The sequence below is a fragment of the Cavia porcellus genome, unplaced genomic scaffold (assembly GCF_034190915.1).
Source record: "Cavia porcellus strain 051 isolate PalLab524CR breed Dunkin Hartley unplaced genomic scaffold, mCavPor4.1 scaffold_21, whole genome shotgun sequence".
In the NCBI taxonomy this organism is placed as follows: domain Eukaryota; kingdom Metazoa; phylum Chordata; class Mammalia; order Rodentia; family Caviidae; genus Cavia; species Cavia porcellus.
This window is the reverse complement of record NW_026947504.1, coordinates 18092684-18113335: the sequence shown is the minus strand read 5'-3', so window position 1 is coordinate 18113335 and position 20652 is coordinate 18092684.

Genomic DNA, 20652 nt, shown 5'->3' with positions numbered 1-20652 from the left:
TCTACTGGATCATGTGATATTTTTAACTTTTTGAGGAAGTGCCACAATGCTTCCATGTGACTTTTCTATTTTATATTCGTATCCAGTGCTCAAAAGTTCCAATTCCTTCATACCTTAATTCATAAGTGATTTATACTTGTTGTTTTCTGCTTTTTACAAACAGGGGGGTCTTATTAAGATACTACTTTTAAATATTTTAGACCTATTTCTAAATACCCGAAGAAAAGATAATTCACCTGAGGAATTTAAATAAATAACCTATTCTGAAAATCAATGTGTCATATTTTGTTGGGCCCACCAATACTATACTATAACTTAAATCAATCTCCAGTATCATCATGTCTACTTTGTTGCATGGCATGTGTGCCCATGAACTTTAATTATCATGCACCCACCCTAAACCAGTTGCCTACCCATCTGTATCACATTATTTTCTCTTCTCTTTTACTCATTTCATGCAGCTCCATCTTAGGCCTTCTTTGCCTGTCTCTGAGAACTTATAAAAGTATACTTCAGATTGAAATATTAACATGGTCCCAGTAAAGAGTATATTACTACAGTGCAAGGTTCTACATAACAGCTGCTAGACTTCAAAAAAATGTTCCTTGCTCTCCTCTCTGGAACTGCCAACATCAGCCAGCCTAACCATTCATCACATTCTTCATTACAGTTGCTGCAGGTAACTGAAATAAGTCCCTGTTTACAGACCTCACAAACTGTTACAACAAATCCCAAAGTGAGAAGTAAATAGTAAAATAAATCATGAAACTTCATTGTCACTGTTATAAAAAACTACAGACAAAAGACATCTCCTGGTTAGATGAAAACATTTTGCTATTTCCTTGATAATTATAGATACACTTTATACTTTTGTCTAGTCCTAAATGCTCTTTTATCTCTACTTTTTTATTTTATGGAAAAAAATTAAAATTTCATAGCAAAGTAATGGGAGAATAGCAATAGTTAATACATTGAGTATTGTTATCTTTAAAATAGTTAATCAGAGTACAAGATATGGTCATAAAAACTCCCCTAACAATATTAGCACAAAACTTTTTTCCAATGAACTAAGAAAAACTAGTAATATAACTATCTTATATTTTGGCTTTTTCTTTTCCTTTCTTTCTTTCTTTTTTTTTTCTCTTTCTCATATCCTAGTTCCTTCTCTTTTTGAACAATTTCTTCCCATTTCACAATATCTGTTATGCAGATCTACCCCTGCCTGCTGGGTGCTACCACCAGAAGACCTCTTCTTGCAAGTAGCCAGCACAGGCAGAGAGAACCAAAAGATCTGCCTCTACCTGTTGGGTACCATTGTTGAAAGCCTCCTTCCTGAGAGTGGCCTGCATGAGCAGGGACACACAGCCACCAAAGCCCTGTGCATGTGTAGGCCACCTTTGGAGGTCCTTGGTTCCTTCAGCCAGCATCACCCACCAGTGGTATCAGACAAATACACCCCTGGGTGCCTGCTACCATAGCAGGAGTCCCAGTATAGACACATAGACTGAGAGATGCAGCCCCACCTGCACATACTTCTGATCATCAAAGAAGCCCCAGTGAAGCTGCACAAGTTTGGAGAAGCCTGCCCCATGCCCTGTTACCACCCTGTAAATCTTGGGTTAGAAGAACCTAGGTGCCCATCCCATTCCTCTGCACTATGGAGGGACAACCAGTGTGGGAAATACCTAGGGCCCCAAAACCAGCTTTTTGGGAGGAACTGAGAATAATGTCAAGATAAAGGAGTACAAGGCATTCTCAGACCTCCAGCCTACATAGAACAAGTCTGGGAGATAAGATCATGGAAGAAAATGAAAGTCACACACCTGAAATCTCTGAGAGAATAGCAACTGAATCTCAACTTCATGAGATTGTAAAAGTAGCCAAATCAGAAATAATGTCTCAGGTGAAAGAAGAAATCACAAACATACTGAAAGAATTGCTCAGCATGTCTAAAGTAGATATAGACAAAAAGAAGAGCATGGAAAAATGATGAAAATCTTGAATGAAAATAGAAAGGAATTACAATGCATGAAACAGATTGAAAGAGAGATGCAGGAAATTAAAAAGTTAATCAAAAGCTGGCAAAACTGCTTTTAAAAGACTGAGATAGACTTTCAGATCTTGAAGATAAGATTATAGCTAATGATTATGAAAGGAAAAATTGACAAGGAATCAAGAAATAACAACCCAACAGCTTCAAGATGACACAAACAAGCATAGTTTAAGAATGATAGATGTAGGTGAAGAAGCAGGGATCACACAAATAAAATTAAAGGCTATTTACTGAAGTAATAGCAGAAAACTTCCCAAACATGGCAAAAGGATCTGGCATGCAGATCAGGGAGGCATATAGGAATCCAACTAGCCATAATCAAAGTAAATCTACACCCAGACATAGTAGTCAAGATCCCAGAAATTCAACACAAGAATAGAATATTGGATAGTCAACTTAGAATTCAACATAATGCAGCATATGCTGCCTTTGTCTGCAACTCACAAGCACACTGCATTGGGAAGGGTCACCAAGCCAGTGTGCATCAGAAGAATTGTAACTAACAAAGAAAGAAACTGGGGTCTCCTGGAAAAACAAAAAAAAATATGGGAAGAGGAAGCAACAACAAAAAGTCCCCAGGTCCCAACCCTGAGAACATTGACCTAGGACAGGTAAATACAAAGAAGAATTAGAAGAGCAAACATGCAATATCAGACATGGCACCAGTGGACATAAAGAGATATCTTCAGGACCTTATAGACCAGTTCAAAAGTGAAATATTTAGCTAAGTAGAGCAAGATATAAAAGATTAATAAAAGAAATGCTAAGCACCCCTCAAGCAGACACAGATGGAAGAAAGGAGGAACTCACACAAAGGAGAGAACCATTTGATGAAGAATATAAACAAAATATAGAATACATGAAGCAGATTCAAAGAGCATACCAGGAAATTAAAAACTCTATGGAAAGATGGCAAATTTGCTTGAAACAAACTAAGGATAGATTATCCAAACTGAAGGACAGTTATGCAATATGGGATTATGAAAGGAAAAACTTTTTAAAAATAACAAGGAAACAAGCAGAAACAATACAAAGGCTAGAAGATGACAAGAGGATCTATAACTTGAGAATAAAGAATGTGAATGAAGAAGCAGGGGTACAAACAAAGGAACTTCACAGAAATAACAAAGGTTATTCACAGAAATAATTAAGGAAAACTTCCCAAACATAGGAAAAGGAAATGATATTCTGATATATGAGGACACAGAACTCCAGCCATCTACAACCTAAACAGAGCTACACCCAGGCATATAATAATCAAGATCCCAGAAATTCAATATAAGAACAGAATATTAAAAGCTGTTAGAGACAAGAAACAGATAACCTATAAAGGAAGGCCTATCAAAATAACAGCAGACTTCTTGCCACAAAGCATCAAGTCAAGAAGAGCCTGGAGTGAAATATTCTAAGCCCTGAAAGAAAACAACCTCCATCCCTGATTGATATACCCTGATAAACTGTCTCTAGAAAGTAATGGAGAAACAAGATGCTTCCAAAACAAAGAGGAACTTGGGAAATTCACAAGAACCAATCCAACTCTATAGAGAATACTAAAAGGCATTCTAGAGAGAGAGAAAAGTACTTGAACTCCAGGAACAGTGGCAGAGAGGCCTCAATGAATGGAGCAGAAAACAGAATGAAGAAGATAAGCAGACAACTGGTGGCAAAAAAAGAGCATAACAGAAATGAAGCAGAGAGGGTTGATTATAATCTCTAATATAGATGGCCTTGATATACTAAATTAAAAAAAGAACGACATGTGGAGTAGATCAAGAGGTAAGGTCCACTGAGATGCTATTTATAGGAAATATAATTAACATGAAAAATAGTACATGGACTGAAAATCAAATATGAGAAAACAGTGTTCTATGTGACAGAGAACCTGAGAGTAATAGGGGCAACTAATCCAGTATTTGTGGATCGGTTGGAAAGACAAGCTTTAATAGGTAAAGGAATACAGTTAGAGTTCAAGTCCAGGAGACAGAAGGTTTGGAACCACTTAGGGAAATAGCAGGTTGTGTCCCCCCCCCCACCCCGCCCTCAATTTCAAATGACGGGTCTTGGTCAGACACAAAAATGCACAGTGTACCCTGGGGAAGTGAAAGGGGAGGGAGAGTCTTACAAAATATGGCAGAAGATATTGTTAATAGTGTATCAGGATTAAAACCCAAATTACACCACTCTGCTTAGATGGATTTTACTCTATTTGATAGATTTTATTTTGTCCCAGTTTGTCTACTTGCATTAGATTTGAGGGCACTGACAGCTATTCCAAAAACATCAGGATATAGCACAGTAATCATCTTTAATTTCCTATTTTCTTAATCTGGAGTCCTGTATGACTTATACTATTTTATCATGACTGACCTTAGTTAAATCTGGTTTGTTTGATTGCTGTTTGGTATCAACAGATATTATTCAAAACTGATATGATTGATAGTATCAAGTCTGAAAGTATAGGCAACTACACTAAAGATGACAAGACTCTGTGATACACATTCTGGTTTGATAACTGCCTGATTTTCAAGTTTTATAATACATGTAAAGTTCTGTTTTTATTAATACTGCCATGTACTGATATATTCAGTTGTACTATGTCTGATGATATACCCAATTCTATTGAAGATAACAATAGACAACACAGGAACTATGGTAGAACTCCTTGTACAATGGTCTTATATGTCTTTTTCATTTCATGTGTTTATAGGAATATGTTTTGTTTTGTCTTGCTTTCTTTTGTTTCTCCCTCTAATATAGAAAGGATAGAAATACATGTTAGGACTCATGCATGTGTAGAATCTATAAACAGTTTATGAGAACTGTCTTATGACACATAATGAAATGAACAGATACTTTGAAGAAAAAGAGACACTAAAGTACCCAGTGCTGATCCTGGAGTGTCATAATGTGACACCCAGCAATAGTATTATTCTTTGTTCAGAGTGATATTAGCCTGCTAGGGTTTGTTCAATCTAACATAATTGGAGATATGGATAACTGCATGTATGTTTAAGTGTATAGGATTGATAACCATATGACTAAGTTTTGTTGGATAGTTGAACAGAACTGTTTGCAGTCTCGCTGTTTGAATTCCCACTTTATATGCTCTGCTTTAGTATCTTGAATATCTACTTGTAAGAGGAAACTCTGTAGTCATCAACTAGTGATTTCTTACTGTTTGTTTTTTTTTTCTTTGAAATTATGTTTTTCTATCCATTTTTTTGTTTTGTTTAGTCTTTATTTAAATAAAAATTTTTAAAAGACACTACAGTACCCCTTGCTGATCCCTGAGTGTCATGATGTGAAATCCAGCAATACTATTATTCTTTGTTCAGAATGACTTTAGCCTGCTTTAGTTTGTTTAATCCCAACATAAATGAAGATATGAACTGCATGTATGTTTAAGTGCATAGGATTGACAACCATATTATTAAATTTTTGTTGGATAGTCGAACAGAACTGTTTGCAGTCTCACTGTTTGAATTCCCACTTTATATGTTCCACTTTTGTATCTTGAACAACTATTTGTAAAAGGACAGTATGTAAACATTAACTAGTGATTTCTTACTATTTACTTTTTCTCTGAATGCATGTATTATTTCTACCCATTTTCTGTTTTGTTTAGTCTTTCTTTATATAAAATTTAAAAAGAACAAAATATTAAAAGCTGTTAGAGAAAAGGAACAGATCACCTATAAAAGAAAACAAATCAGAATCACAGCAGACTTGTGCAACACAAACCATCAAGTCAAAAAGAGTTTGGAGTGAAGTGTTTCAAACCCTGAAAGAAAACAACTTCCAACCAAGATTGATCTACCCAGAAAAACTATCTTTCAAAATTGATGGAAAAATAAGATCCTTCCATGATAAAGAACAACTGAAGGAATTCATGGCTACCAAACCAATCCTACAGAGAGCGCTAAGGATATTCTAGAGAGATATAAATGCGACCATGATTCCAGGAACAGCAGCAGAGGAGAACCACCAAACAAGACAGGCAATTGAATGAAGGGGAAAAGTGGAGGGTCAGCCACAGGAGGGTAGCAGGGCGGAGACAAAACAATGTATGCTAGCTGTAACCAATAATGTAGATGGCCTCAGATCAGCAAAAAAAAAAAAAAGAAACACAAGAAGCACTGATTAAGAAACAAGATACATTGATATACTGTATACAAGAAACACATTTAACTGGAACAGAAATTCATAGACTGAAAATCAAAGGAGAAAAAACAATTGTTCTGTGTAACAGGAGACCAGAAAAAAAAGCAAAAGTAACTTTCCCATCAACCGCCAAATAGATTATAAAGATATGGTATTTACATGCAGTGGAAAGCTACTCAGATATACAGAAGAATAATCTTGTAGGTAAATAGAAACCACTGGAGATCATGTCCATGGGTGAAACAGTTTGAAATCACATGCATGAACTCTAGCATAAGAAACAGCAGGAGTTAATGGGATCCAAAAGCAAATAGTTATTATAAGAGTGATGGGAAGAAACACCTGGGAGGGAAAGGTGGAAACTACTGTTAATTTTTTATTGTCTTGTTTTGAACTCTTGTATTGTTTTCACAGTTTTGTTAGGTTTGACTTTGTTCTGCCTTTTTTGGTAGATTTTACTGTCTCATGGTAGGGCAGCCATTTGAATGTAATGGGATATATTATAGTAATTAGGGTTTCCTATTATATTATTTTGAAGTCTTATAATGCTATCATTCATTTAATTGGTTTTATTCTGTTTTGTTTGATTTTATTATGTGTGATGGTATGAATAGCTATTTTGAAGAAAATGAGACATTATGGTAGTCATTGGGGATTTCCTATCTAGTTTGGAAGTCCTATCATGCTTTTGTTCTTCTGTTTTGATTGGTTCTATACTTATTATGTGTGATTGTATGAACAGCTTTTTTGAAGAAAATGAGATATTATAGTAGCCATTGTTCATTTCCTGTTATCTGGTTTTGAAGTCGTGTAATATTTTCATTTTTTAAACAGTTTTATACTATTTTATTGTTTGGTATTATTGTATGTGAAGGTATGGTTAACTATTTTGAAGAAAACAAGAGACATTATGGTAGCCACTGTCAATATCCTGTTGTCTTGTTGTGAAGCACTGTGTTTCTTGAATTGTTCTGTTCTGATTTGTTTTGTTCTCTTATGTTTCATTTTAATCTCTTTAAAATAAAAAAATTTTTAAAGATTCTATGCTAGCAGAGTCTAGGCTCAATCTTGTTTAAACAAGAACTTAGTTTAGACTCTGAGGTACTTCAGGAACTCAATCAGAACCTGCCCCATGGAATTAAAAATCCAGTTATTGTGTTAAAATATTTTAATAAGACATTTTGGACAAATCCAATTGTTGATATTTTATTTAAATTCAGTATTAAAACAAAATCACCAACATGGGTCTTGTGGTACATTCATATATATATATATATATATATATATATATATATATATATATAGTTAATAATCAATAAATTTGAAATATTTCCTAAACTAATTTTAATCAATATAAATTTAATCCAAGAAGTTCTTGAGCTTTTATTCATTTTGTTGAGAGAAAAATAAGGAAATAGTAAAAGTTCTGACTTATTTCCTTAGAAGACAGAAGTTGGCAATGATACTTGTCTTTCAATTGTCATATCATTAAACCAGGTTTGGTGGTGCATGCTGTAATTGCAGATCTCTGGAAAGCTGAGGCTGAGAACTGCAGTTTCAACCTAGGCCAGTCCATTTAGCAACTTAGCAAAAACCCTCTTTAAAATAAAATAAAATGGACTGGGGATAGACCTCAGTATGAAAGTTCTGGGTTCAATCTCAACTATCAAAAGAAACTGGCTTATTTGTTTTTCCTGAAAATGGACTCTGATAAATGAAGCTAATGTGCTTTAAAACTTTTAACAGAGTAACTTCAACAGTGGAGACTTCTGGGTAGTTGAGTCTTGGGTGATTTATATTTTCTTCTTTTTTACTTATCCACTTTCAAATTTTTTCCACCAAAAAGGTAATATTAACTTTTATGTATGTAAATGTATGTATGCTATGAAATTCAAAAGTCACAATATAAAATACACCCACCAGAAACCTTCCATAAACTCCCATGAGAAATCTTGAAGATCGTTTCCCTCACTAGCTGCAATCACTGTAATAAATTGTTCATGTTTTCTTAGAAATATTTGGTGTATATACAAAAAAATTCCTGAGGGGGAAGCACTATAAAGAATGAACTGCACCCATTTCTGCAAGGTGGCTTGCTTCATTTTCCTTGTCATAGAAAAAGCATTCCCAGATTCTGATTCCATTACCTAATGGTACGGCTTGCATCTAGATGTGATGGCAAAACTAATGATTAGAGCTTTTCAGAGCTGACTGGATGTTAAGACAATACTAGAATTAAGGGTGTGGGGTAAATGAGTCTGCTGAGTCATTTAGCATAGTTCAGGGTGTGGCTGGATGGATTTACTGCCATCCTGGGTATGGGTGGCACCACCCAAAAGAACTTGCAGTTGAGATGTGATAAAGGGAAATGCAGGCTCATTTCTGCTGTCTTCTGTCTACCTTGCTAGGGACTGTTTCTTCTCTGTGATGCCCCTTTGCTATGTGCCACCCTGCCTTGGAGCCAGCCAACTTTGGACTGAAACCTCTACAAACTGTGATGCGAAATAAACTTTTCCTACTTTAACTTGTGAATGTTGAGTATTTTGTCCCAGCAATGAAGAAAGTAACCTAAGACACCTAAATAACAATCAGTAACTGTTCAATTTTCAAAATTGTTGGAATACGTACAATATTTATCCATTTCTGACTGACTTATTTCACAGCATAATGTCCTCAAGTTATATCCATGTTGTAATATGCATTAGAATTTCATTTCTTTTTAAAGTTTAGGCCATATTTTCACCTGGATTTCACCAACCATCAGCAGGCAAGGGTAAATGGAGTGATGTAGTGTATAGGTTTGTCCTTCATAGAGAACACTGGCAAAGCACAGCCTAAAGATAATGTATGCCTAAGGAATCAATGACTGGCATATTCTCTGCAACATTTTACAATAATTTCCCAAGAGCTATAAAAACTAGCTTAAGAAAATGCTACAAGTCATCTTCCTAAAATTTACCTGTAAAGGCTCAGTTGTGGAGGACTTTGTCTTGGTTGTGGTTTTCGATCTCTCCTTTAAAGTTTGGCTAGCCTGGTCCTACTTGTGAGAAGCAACAAACTTCCAGAAGATGAGTAGAAGTTTCCCACATGCGTGAATTAATACAAAGCTCATAGCCCTTCTCCCAGTCCCAATGGAGAAACTTGTTTAATCAACTGGGCTTGATACATCAGGTGTGTACCCCAGAAATCTAGAAGACTGAGGCAAAAAAAAATTGCAAGCACTGGTCAAGCCTGGGAAGCTTAGTGACATAAAAAGAATTTGTTTAAAATTAAAAATATAAAGGAGATTGGGATGTAGCATAGTGGGAAAGCCGTGGTTTCCTGAATACCACAAAAAAAATCTTAAAATGTAGTACTGTTGGGGGCCCCGACCGGGTGATATGAGGCCTGTAGGAAAGAGTGAAGCCTGAGCTAGATTACCCCTCCCATCGAGTGTGCCAAGATGGCGCTTATATCCTGCTTCCTGCTTAGTAAACAACACACCCTGTAAGACAGTCCGCCCAGCAACAATTGCCGTTAGCCAATCAGCTTGCCTTGCCTACTTTAATATGATTGGACACTGTATCCAGATATATACTGGTGCCACCCTTGGGGAGAGGCAGAATAGAAAGGAGAATAGGAGAGAATAGAGTAAGAGAGAAGAAGCGCAGAGAGAAGCACGCAAGGAGCCGCGGAGGGCGGACCAGAGGAGGCTTCCCTCGGGCGGGATCGGGGATCCCGGAGCAGGCTGTACGGAGAGAGAGAGAATAAACGGAAAGGTTGTCCGCCAACAACTCTTGTCGTGTGCCTTTCCTGCCGGCCGGGACCGACACCGACAATTGGTGGCCCGTACGGGGACTGATCACCCCCGAGACGCGGCGGACAACGCTCCAGTACTGAGCTGCAGGACAGGTGAGTAGGGGATAAACCTGGGCTTTGGGTGGCGCGCACCTACAGGGCTTTTTAGACTCCCCTCAGGCTCACGTGTACGTGGCGGACTAGCCTCACACGGTGAGAACAAACTCCTCAGTGACAGGCATGGGCAACTTACCCACTAAGAGTTCCAAGTCACTGGTAAGAGCAATGAAAGACCTACTCAAGATTTCAGGCATATCAATAAGTTCCAAAACACTTACAGAATTCCTCCAACAAATAGATGAGGCAGCACCCTGGTTCCTGCCGACGGGACATTTGTCCCTGCCTTGTTGGGAGAAATTGGGTAAAGATTTAGAACGAGCAGAAGCGGAGTGCCGGCTTCCACTTTTGGTTCGACCGCTCTGGGAGATGATTCATTCCTGCCTCAAGGGGGAGAGGAATGGGGCTAAAGATAGCGCGGACGGGCTCTCTCGGGCCCGCCGAGTTTTTGAGGAGGCCCGCTCGGAGTCCTCCCGGGAGGGGTCCGTCGCAGGGAGCATGCGAGGGCGCTCACGAGAGCGAGGCAGGAGAGAGACGCCCCCTGCCTCAGATTCCTCAGACTCAGATACCTCGGAGGGCGAGGACAATGAGGTGAGTGATTCCCCCAATCCCTTCACAGCTTTACGTAGAGACCTAGTCAAGATGCAGACAGACCTAAAAAGAGGAAAAGAGCTTTTGAACACTCCCCAACGGAAGGTCATAGAGCCTTCCGCGCCACCCTGGGGGGTCCCAAACACTGGTCCCTATAATGAGATGACAGCATGGGGCCCGCCCCCATTACCACCCCCTCAGAGGGAGTGGCCTGGGCCATTGTCGCATAAAGAGCCGCCGTCTTATTTGCCTGATGGCCCGCCATCTTGTGCCCCAGGGGCTGGTCAGCCATTTTGTAAAGAGACGCCATTTTGTGACGGGGGAAGTCAGCCATTTCACAGAGAGACACCATCCTACAATGACACACAAAAACCCCTAGGAAAGTACTTTCGTAGATGGACAGTTAAGATGGAACAGATCCCCTATGGGACGATTGGACATGATCAGTATGGATTCTATCCAGTACACCTGGCCCAGGGCCAGGGACCCAATTACTGGGAACCATTAGAGATCAAACAAATTAAGGAGCTTAAGACTGCGGTTGCCACGTTTGGCCCTACTGCTCCTTATACTATCACAATGTTGGAAAATCTGTCCGCCGGCGGTTTTCTGACACCCAGTGATTGGACCCAGCTGGCTAAAGCCTGCCTGGCCCCCGGAGCTTTCCTGGACTGGCGCGCCTGGTATACTGAGTTTGCTGCCGAGCAGGCCGAGAGAAATGCGGCTAGGGGCCATAGGGGACAAAATGAGGACATGCTTATGGGTAAGGGTCAATATGCCCAAGATCAAACTAGATTCCCTCCAGGTGTATATGAACAAATACACAACATAGGCATTCGTGCCTGGAAGCAGGTAAACAACACAGGAGCGGCCTCACAATGCCTCTCTAAAATTGTTCAGGGCAACGCTGAACCTTTTGTGGATTTTGTGGCCAGAATGCAAGAGGCAGCCGATAGACTCTTTTCAGATCCGATTGCTGCTGCTCCTCTTGTTAAACAGTTGATCTTTGAGCAGTGCACCAAGGACTGCAGGGCAGCCATAGCGCCCCACAAGGGTAAAGACATAGAAGCTTGGATCAAGATTTGCAGAGAAATAGGAGGGCCACTGTCTAACTCAGGCGTGGCTGCCCTTTTAGCTGCCGCTTTACGGCAGACAAGGCCTCAAAAGGCCAATGACCCTGGTAAGCCCAGGGGATGCTTCCAGTGTGGGGATCCTAACCACATAAGAAAAAACTGCCCCAAGACTGGACGGGGGGAATTTATACCCAGAAGACAGGAATCAGACAAACAAACGAGGACCTGCGAAAGGTGCGGTAAAGGTTCTCACAAAGCAAAAGATTGCAGATCAGTTTTTGATGCCCAGGGAAACCGCATTAGTGGCAGGGAGATTCCGGAGCCAAAAAACGGCCAGAGGGGGCCCTCCCTACGGATGGGCCCCCACCCCCTAGACAGGACAGCACAAGGTGGCAGCCCCCCACAAGGGCTACCCCTGGGTCAGCAGGCGTGGACCTCTGTGTCACCTCCAGACTCTTATTAACGCCTGATATGGGTGTTCAAGTGGTTGAAACCACCTTTATGGGACCATTACCTGAAAATTCCGTGGGTCTGGTGATCGGGAGATCCTCCACGGCCCTTCGGGGTCTCACAGTAGTCCCAGGGGTCATAGACTCAGACTACACAGGACATATTAAAATTATGGTTCAATCTCTTGTGGGTACTATGGTAATCAATAAAGGAGACAAGATAGCGCAGCTCTTGCTGCTCCCCAGTCTCCACAAGAGATTTCCCTCAAAGCAGAAAATTAGAGAAAGTCAAGGTTTCGGTTCCTCAGGGGAAGTCTTTGAGGGACTCCATATGACACTTGGTAAAAGGCCCATGCTCTCACTTAAGGTCAATGGCAAGAATATAACAGGGCTCCTAGACACAGGAGCTGACCGTTCCATTATTTCCAGAAAGGATTGGCCTTCCAACTGGCCCACCAACACTGCAGATAACACGCTGCAGGGCCTGGGGATGGTGGCTGCCCCCCAGGTTAGTGCTGCGACCCTGCCTTGGTGTGATGAGGAGGGTCACCAAGGACACTTTCAACCTTTTGTTCTACAGCTGCCAATATCCTTATGGGGGAGAGACATTCTCACTCAGATGGATGTTACACTGACATCCACCTGCTCTCCCCAAGCCAAGGGTATACTTAAAGATCAGGGATACGTCCCCGGTAAGGGCTTAGGTTCTGCCTTGCAGGGCCGAACATCTCCCGTACCTGTAGAAAAAAGGGAAGGTAGACACGGGCTGGGTTTTTCCTAGGGGCCACTGAGGAAGTTCTCCTGCCCACTCCAATTAAGATCACTTGGAAGTTCCTAAATCCGGTTTGGGTACCTCAGTGGCCCCTACCCAGGGAGAAGCTTTTAGCATTAACCGAGATAGTCAAAACCCAGTTTCAGGCAGGGCACATAAAGCCATCAACCTCCCCTTGGAATACCCCTGTCTTTGTTATTAGAAAGAAATCAGGTAAGTGGAGGCTGCTCCATGATCTAAGGGCGGTCAACGCACAAATGCAGCCCCTAGGGGCAATCCAGAGGGGGCTACCAGCTCTCTCAGCCATCCCTCAGTCCTGGCCAGTTTATGTTATAGATCTTAGAGACTGTTTCTTCTCAATCCCCCTGCACCCAGAGGACACCCATAGATTCGCCTTTACCCTACCCACCATTAACCAAGAAAGTCCTGATCAGAGGTACGAGTGGGTCACATTACCCCAAGGTATGGCCAACAGTCCCACCATGTGTCAGATTTATCTTGATTCCCTACTGGCCCCCCTACGCGAGGCCTTCCCCAGAGTTAGGTGCATTCATTACATGGATGATCTGCTGATCAGTGCAAAGGACATAAATAGGTTAGAGGATATGCTAGGCCGATTGGTCAAGGCCCTGGAAAAGGCTAATTTACATATTGCCCCTGACAAGATTCAAGGAGGAGACATAGTGACTTACTTGGGTACCAAAGTCTCCCCTACATCGATTTCTCCACAGAAGGTAACCATCAGAACAGATAATCTTACAACCCTAAATGACATGCAAAAGTTATTGGGAGATATAAATTGGATCAGACCTTACTTGCACATCCCTAATTCGGACTTAAAGCCCCTGTTTGATCTCCTGAGAGGAGATCCGGATATTGCCTCCCCTAGAGAGTTCACCCCAGAAGCCAGAGTTGCTCTAAAAAAGATAGAAGAGGCCCTAAGCAAAGTTACATTACAGAGAATTGACCCAGAACAGCCTTTTGAGGTCTGCTTGTTGCAGACCAGTTCTCAGCCCACGGCAGTAATTTGGCAAAAAGGGCCACTTCTGTGGGTACACCCTAGGGTTTCACCTGCTAAGATCATTGAACATTACCCGGAAGCAGTTGCTTCTCTGGCCCTGGAGGCACACAACAGAGCCATTCAACATTTTGGCTCCGCACCTCATGCCATTCGGGTTCCTTACACCGCTGCCCAAATAAAAACTCTGACTGCTTGCATAGATACTTGGGCCATCCTGAGATGTGTGTTTCCTGGGGAGATAGACAATCAGTTCCCTAAGGACCCTATACTACAGTTTATTACTCAACATCCGGTGATATTTCCAAAAATCACCGCCCCTGCACCCCTTACTCCTGCAACAACAGTCTATACTGATGGGTCAAAAACCGGGATAGGGGCCTATGTGGTCTCAGGTATGCCTCCGATCAGCATACAATTTGAACCAGATCAACCACAGGTGGTAGAGTTACAAATTGTACAAACCGTCCTCGAGAAGTTCCCAGGGGCCCTTAATATTGTTTCTGATTCAAAATACGTTGTTAATGCCATGCAGGTCCTTGAGACTGCGGGCCCAATTAAACCAACCTCCAAGGTAACTAACTTGTTTTTGTCTATCCAGGCATTGCTTATAAATAGACACAACAAAATATACATCACTCACATAAGAGCACATACACGCCTACCAGGGCCCATGGTACAGGGCAATGCGGCTGCTGACGCGGCCACTCGCCCGTTGTGGATTTTCAATATGTTATCTCCAATAGAGCAAGCCCGTCAGTTCCATGACAGATTCCATGTCAATGCCAGGACGCTAGCCAACCGGTACCACATCTCCAGGGCTGACGCGCGGGACATCGTGCGACTGTGCGGCTCATGCGCCACACACACGCCTGCCATGTCAATGGGGGTTAACCCCAGAGGGTTGATCCCTGGCGATACTTGGCAAATGGATGTCACACACATGACAGAGTTTGGATCTCTTAAATATGTCCATGTCTCCACGGACACCTGTTCTCATATTATATTCGCAACTGCAGAGACAGGTGAAAAAGTATCTAATGTGATCAATCACTGCTTAGCGGCTTGGGCCGCGTGGGGCAAGCCCAAAATATTAAAAACTGATAATGGACCAGCCTATATAGGCAAAGCCTTTAATGAGTTCTGCAAAAAAATGGGGGTTCAATTAAAACATGGCATCCCATACAATCCCCAAGGTCAAGGAATCATTGAAAGGGCTCATAGAAGCCTTAAAGAAATTCTACAAAAACAAAAAGGGGGAGTAAGCCAGGGCCTGCCCCCAAAGGCACGGCTCTCCATGGCACTATTCACATACAATTTTTTGAACCTGAACAACAACAACCACTCCCCGGCTATGGAGCATTGCAATCCATCTCCTAGCAATAGGGGATGGGTGAAATGGAAAGATGTCCTGACGGGACAATGGATGGGCCCGGATCCAGTAGTCAGCTGGAACCGAGGTGCGGTTTGTGTTTTCCCACAGGAACCAGGAAGAGAACCATTGTGGGTTCCAGAACGGCTGACGCGCGTAGCGAATCCAACGGAGCGCAATGCAGGGGACACTCCAAAACTCAACGGCAACGAACAGCCCGGTCAAGATCGGTCCAACCAGGATACTGCTGCTCGACCGAGCGATACCGTATGACTTCTGGAGCACAATAATGATTATGCTCTCTATAGTAATTGGTTCTTTTTTAGGGTACGGCGCAGCCAGAGTGGCTAGGCCACGCCGCCTCCCGGTAACCCCTTTCCTCCTGGCTCTGATGCTCACCACCACCACTGAAATAGGAGCAGACCTGGTATGGGCGGCAATACACCATCCGCCAGCGCTGGCCATGATTTCTACTACAGCCCCCTCTCTCCCAAAGCTGTACGCAAAAAACTGCTCCGCCAGATTGCCCTGCATACCAGATATACCGCTAACCGCCAGACCCATACGCTTTGACCTCCCCATCTCTAGCGATGTGGTCATCTTTTCCACTGTTAGCTACCCCTCATGTCATCTGGGATCATGCATAGGCTTCCGGCCCTTTTCTATAAAATGGCACGACACCTCCCTGACGGTAAAGTTGTCCGCCCCATTTCTGTATCCGCCTGAATGTTCGGGTAAACACGCTAGCCAACTGGCCTGTAGACCCCGAGCAGCCATGCATACCCGTCCCGATTTTCCCACATGCCCGTACCGTGTATCCCCAAGCCGTAAAAGACAGATGGTGGATCTGTCACAACTTTCGTGGCAGCCCTGCACTGTCGATGGCGTGGGAGTTACTTATCTAAACATGTCTTGGTGGTCCCGGTTCTCTCTTCCACGCAGAACAGACATACTCACTGTGACTTGGTGGGAGTCACAGCGACACCAATATTTTGATGGCGCTGTGACTTGGTGGGAGCCCTACAAGGAAATAAGCAACAATGCGGCAACAAGTTTCCCCTTCCCCCTTAATGAAAATTGGTTATGCCTCTCCACGGGAGCCTGCATGGACTTAAGACCTATGCTTGCTATTAACGCCTCTGCCTCTAATGGAACCACCAGTGTCACCCTTAACTCTGAGGCCGCATGTGTAAAACCGCCCTACTTATGGGTGTTCTCTGTTGACGTCACCTTCAAGTGCAGTAATCACTCTTGTTTTACAGGGAACTGCTGGAATGGGTCTTTCCCGTATGCTATGCTGGCTCTCCGACCCCCACTGATGTGGGTTCCCTTTAACGAATCTGTTTGGGTCCATCCCGTCTACCAACAGGACCATCTACCCATGCTCAGACCCAAGAGAGACTTTGGGATCTCAGCAGCCTTGGCAGCTCTGTTCGTGACTCTGACTGCGACCGCTGTGACGGCTGCCGTCGCTCTGACTCAGTCCACGCTGACGGCGCAGGCCTTTGCCAATCTTACAGACACCACCTCCTTGGCGCTGAGGGAACAACAAGAAGTTAACCTCCTCCAACATAACGCCATAATGGCACTACAGCAACAGATTGACCTAATTGCCCAAGAAGTCCAGGGACTTTGGGAGGTGGCTAACAATTTGTGTGACGCCAGATGGGCATTCACCCAGTTATGTGTTACCCCCATTCAGGTTAACCGTTCGGCCTACAAGCAATTTCAGGATTATGTTCTCACCACCTACAATTCCTCCTTTTGGAATGCTAACGTGCGCCTAGATATGACCATCCGGCAGCTAGATCAGATAGAAGTACCTATACTTACAGCCTCCTTTTTTGATGATGTCCTAGGCCAGTTAGGCTCCTTCTTCAAACCCTCATCACTTCTTGTGTATGGGATCATTCTTGTTCTCATGGTTGTCGCTCTCGTGACCCTCAGGTGCCTGCGGTCCATAAGAACGACCCAAAAGACACATATGGCACTGATGATACTGCTGGCCCAGAATCAAGGAGATTCCACTCCTAGTGCTTTCTGGGCTCAGGCCAGGAGGGCACGATTCCAATGGTGATTACTTAGTTCCTCAATGTCACTCGGCGGACCCCTTCATATCTCCCCCAAACATCAGCTCTAAGAGTTGAGTGGACAAGCCAATGACGGGTAAGACGGGAGAGGTTCTCCTGATCAACCTAAGACAGGCTCCACTCCGATATACTTGGCCTGTAAGGCCGAGGGTCCCTCCGGGAGTAAAGCTAATGGCATTGAGATGCGAGACCAAGGGTACTGCACTGCCATCCGCCTCAAAGGTTGGGGGGAAGACAGGAATGAATGTCTATATGCATCCAGGTTCGGTTCACAAAGGCCTGGCCCTGCGAAAAAATGAACCACTCACCTTGAGCATGGTCCTGGCGCAAGGATATGCACAAAACAGGGTGATGCACGGCAGGGTATAGACCTCTACATTCTCTCATGCCTCGGCCTACAAAGTAGGCCCACTCCTAGACACCTTAAATGGACCCATAGACCACTCTATCTTAATAAATAAAGAAGGGGGAGATGTTGGGGGCCCCGACCGGGTGATATGAGGCCTGTAGGAAAGAGTGAAGCCTGAGCTAGATTACCCCTCCCATCGAGTGTGCCAAGATGGCGCTTATATCCTGCTTCCTGCTTAGTAAACAACACACCCTGTAAGACAGTCCGCCCAGCAACAATTGCCGTTAGCCAATCAGCTTGCCTTGCCTACTTTAATATGATTGGACACTGTATCCAGATATATACTGGTGCCACCCTTGGGGAGAGGCAGAATAGAAAGGAGAATAGGAGAGAATAGAGTAAGAGAGAAGAAGCGCAGAGAGAAGCACGCAAGGAGCCGCGGAGGGCGGACCAGAGGAGGCTTCCCTCGGGCGGGATCGGGGATCCCGGAGCAGGCTGTACGGAGAGAGAGAGAATAAACGGAAAGGTTGTCCGCCAACAACTCTTGTCGTGTGCCTTTCCTGCCGGCCGGGACCGACACCGACATAGTACTATATCAAAATATATAGATACAGTAGGCCTTACATTTCTCAGGGAAGATATTACCATACAATGATCATATAAACTTAAGTGGGATTTTTTTTACATACAAAAGATGAAATTTCATTAAAATTGTCTCAGAATTTTAGCTAAAGATCGAAAGCAGCCACTGGTCACTACTAAACATATACCAAACACATCTTTATTAGAGGGTTAATTGGGAGGTAAAAGAACAACCCCCTCTAACATCACTCCACACTACCTCTATCCTTTACATGCAGAACAAAAGTTTGATTAGGTAATAGATAGACAATGCAATTTCTTGGCCTCAAAGCCCAATATTAGAGTAAATTAGCCATCCAACTAAGTGAGATCCAAAAATGCTCTGTGAGTATCTACCCAAAAAAATTACCATCAGTCTCTCCCCCATTGTTAAATGTTTTTCAGTGCAGTGGCTTTCTCTGTTCTCACTGGTTATGGGTAATGAATTGGAAAAGCAAAGGACTATGAGAGCAGACAGCCTGTCCTCCCATCATTTGATGCAGTATGGTTCAAAGAGACTTGAAAAGATAGGTGGGTGTTATGGATTAAGAACTAGGAGTCAACTTAACACCAGCTGCATTCCATCAGCATGGTACTGAGAAAAGATGCACCACCTGAGGAAAGTTGCCAGCATAAATAAAGAGATGAAGAAGGAGAAGGAAGGTGTTAATGCATTAATGTGTTGTTGTGTTGAGGCACTATGGGTTCTCCTACAAGTTGTTGTTTGAGCTGTTGGTTCTCCTGGAGAAGCTTTGGTCCTCACATCGAGTGTTGCTTCCTGGCACCAGAGAGGAAGGCATCTTCCAGTTGGCCTCCAGGATGAACTTGTCACACTGGCTTTCTGGCAGGTATTCGACTATATTTATCATAGGAGAAGCTCAGGGTCTTCGTGTCACTGAGGATGGTTGTGGTGCTTTTCAGGACAACCCTGATCTTTGTTGTGAGTGTGACTTCTCGACTCCAGCATAGAACCCTCATCCCACCAGCACAGCTCCTTCACCCCACTGGCATAGACTTTCTGGCTTCCACCACTGACCTTTGGGCTTTCCCAGCATGGATCAGTAAAAGAGACTGGTGTGAGTCCTTCTTGTGGGTTCTAGACCTCCAGTTTGACTCATGGGAGGCATTGTCATGAGCTCTGGGTTTTCATGTTGACTCATTTGGGACATTGCTGTGGAATTTAGGCCCTTGACTAAATATTCTATATCTTAGGTGTTGTGGATAGATTTCCTGCATTTTCTTGTGTTAACTCCCAGTGACCATTATAAAAATAATATTGTAAACTCCATGCCCTGATTCTAATTATTCTCTGTACAATCCCTGACTACAACAGTGGGCTTTAGCTATTCTTCCATAAATCTATCCTGCAGGGCCTCAAGTGAAGCCACAAGGCATGAAAAATAAGACTCGTGATCAACTGTAGGAAAATCTTGCAAAATAATCTCTGCCATATCAAGGAATTGGGCTGTAAGGAGATTCCCAGAAAAATACTACCCTTGCTCTCCGTGAGGTGTCAACTTTTAACATCTGCCACCAGTACATACTGGAGCCAGACTCTACCATCTACAGGAGCTGACTGCTAAATTTTCCAACCCGATGTTAGACAAAGATATTAAAATATATGTTCCACAAACTTCCAATTAAGTAAATTGTGTTAATGGCAAAAGTATAAGTGATGATTAAGTCTTCCTCACCTACTAATGTAGTTTACTACATTTTACTGTTATTAGCATCTTTCCACCCATGCAATAATAAAATATAAGTGTACACTACTGAACCAGCTCTGGTGGTTCAGTGACCCTGTACTGGCAGCTTGAAATAAGCCATGATGGGAATATTTACATTGTGAAAATTGGCATATGCTACAAGTATTGTCTTCCATTTTTGTCTTACTGACTATCTACACCAGTAGTCAACTAGCAGCCACATCTCAAGTAACTATTGTTGTTTTTTCTTATTTTGTTTGTCTGCTATTTATTTTGTTTTGTTTTGTTTTGTTTTGTTATTGTGTGGAACCGGGGATTGTGTGGTACAGGGCCTTCACACTGGTCTACATCCCTATGCCCACTCATTTATTGAAACAAGGTCTCCTTAAGTCACCCAGACTTTTACTTGCAGTCCTCTTACCTTAATCCTCCATGTAGCTGAAATCATAGGCCACATAATTTTAGGAAATAAAGATTTATTGGAACACATTCATGTCCATTCA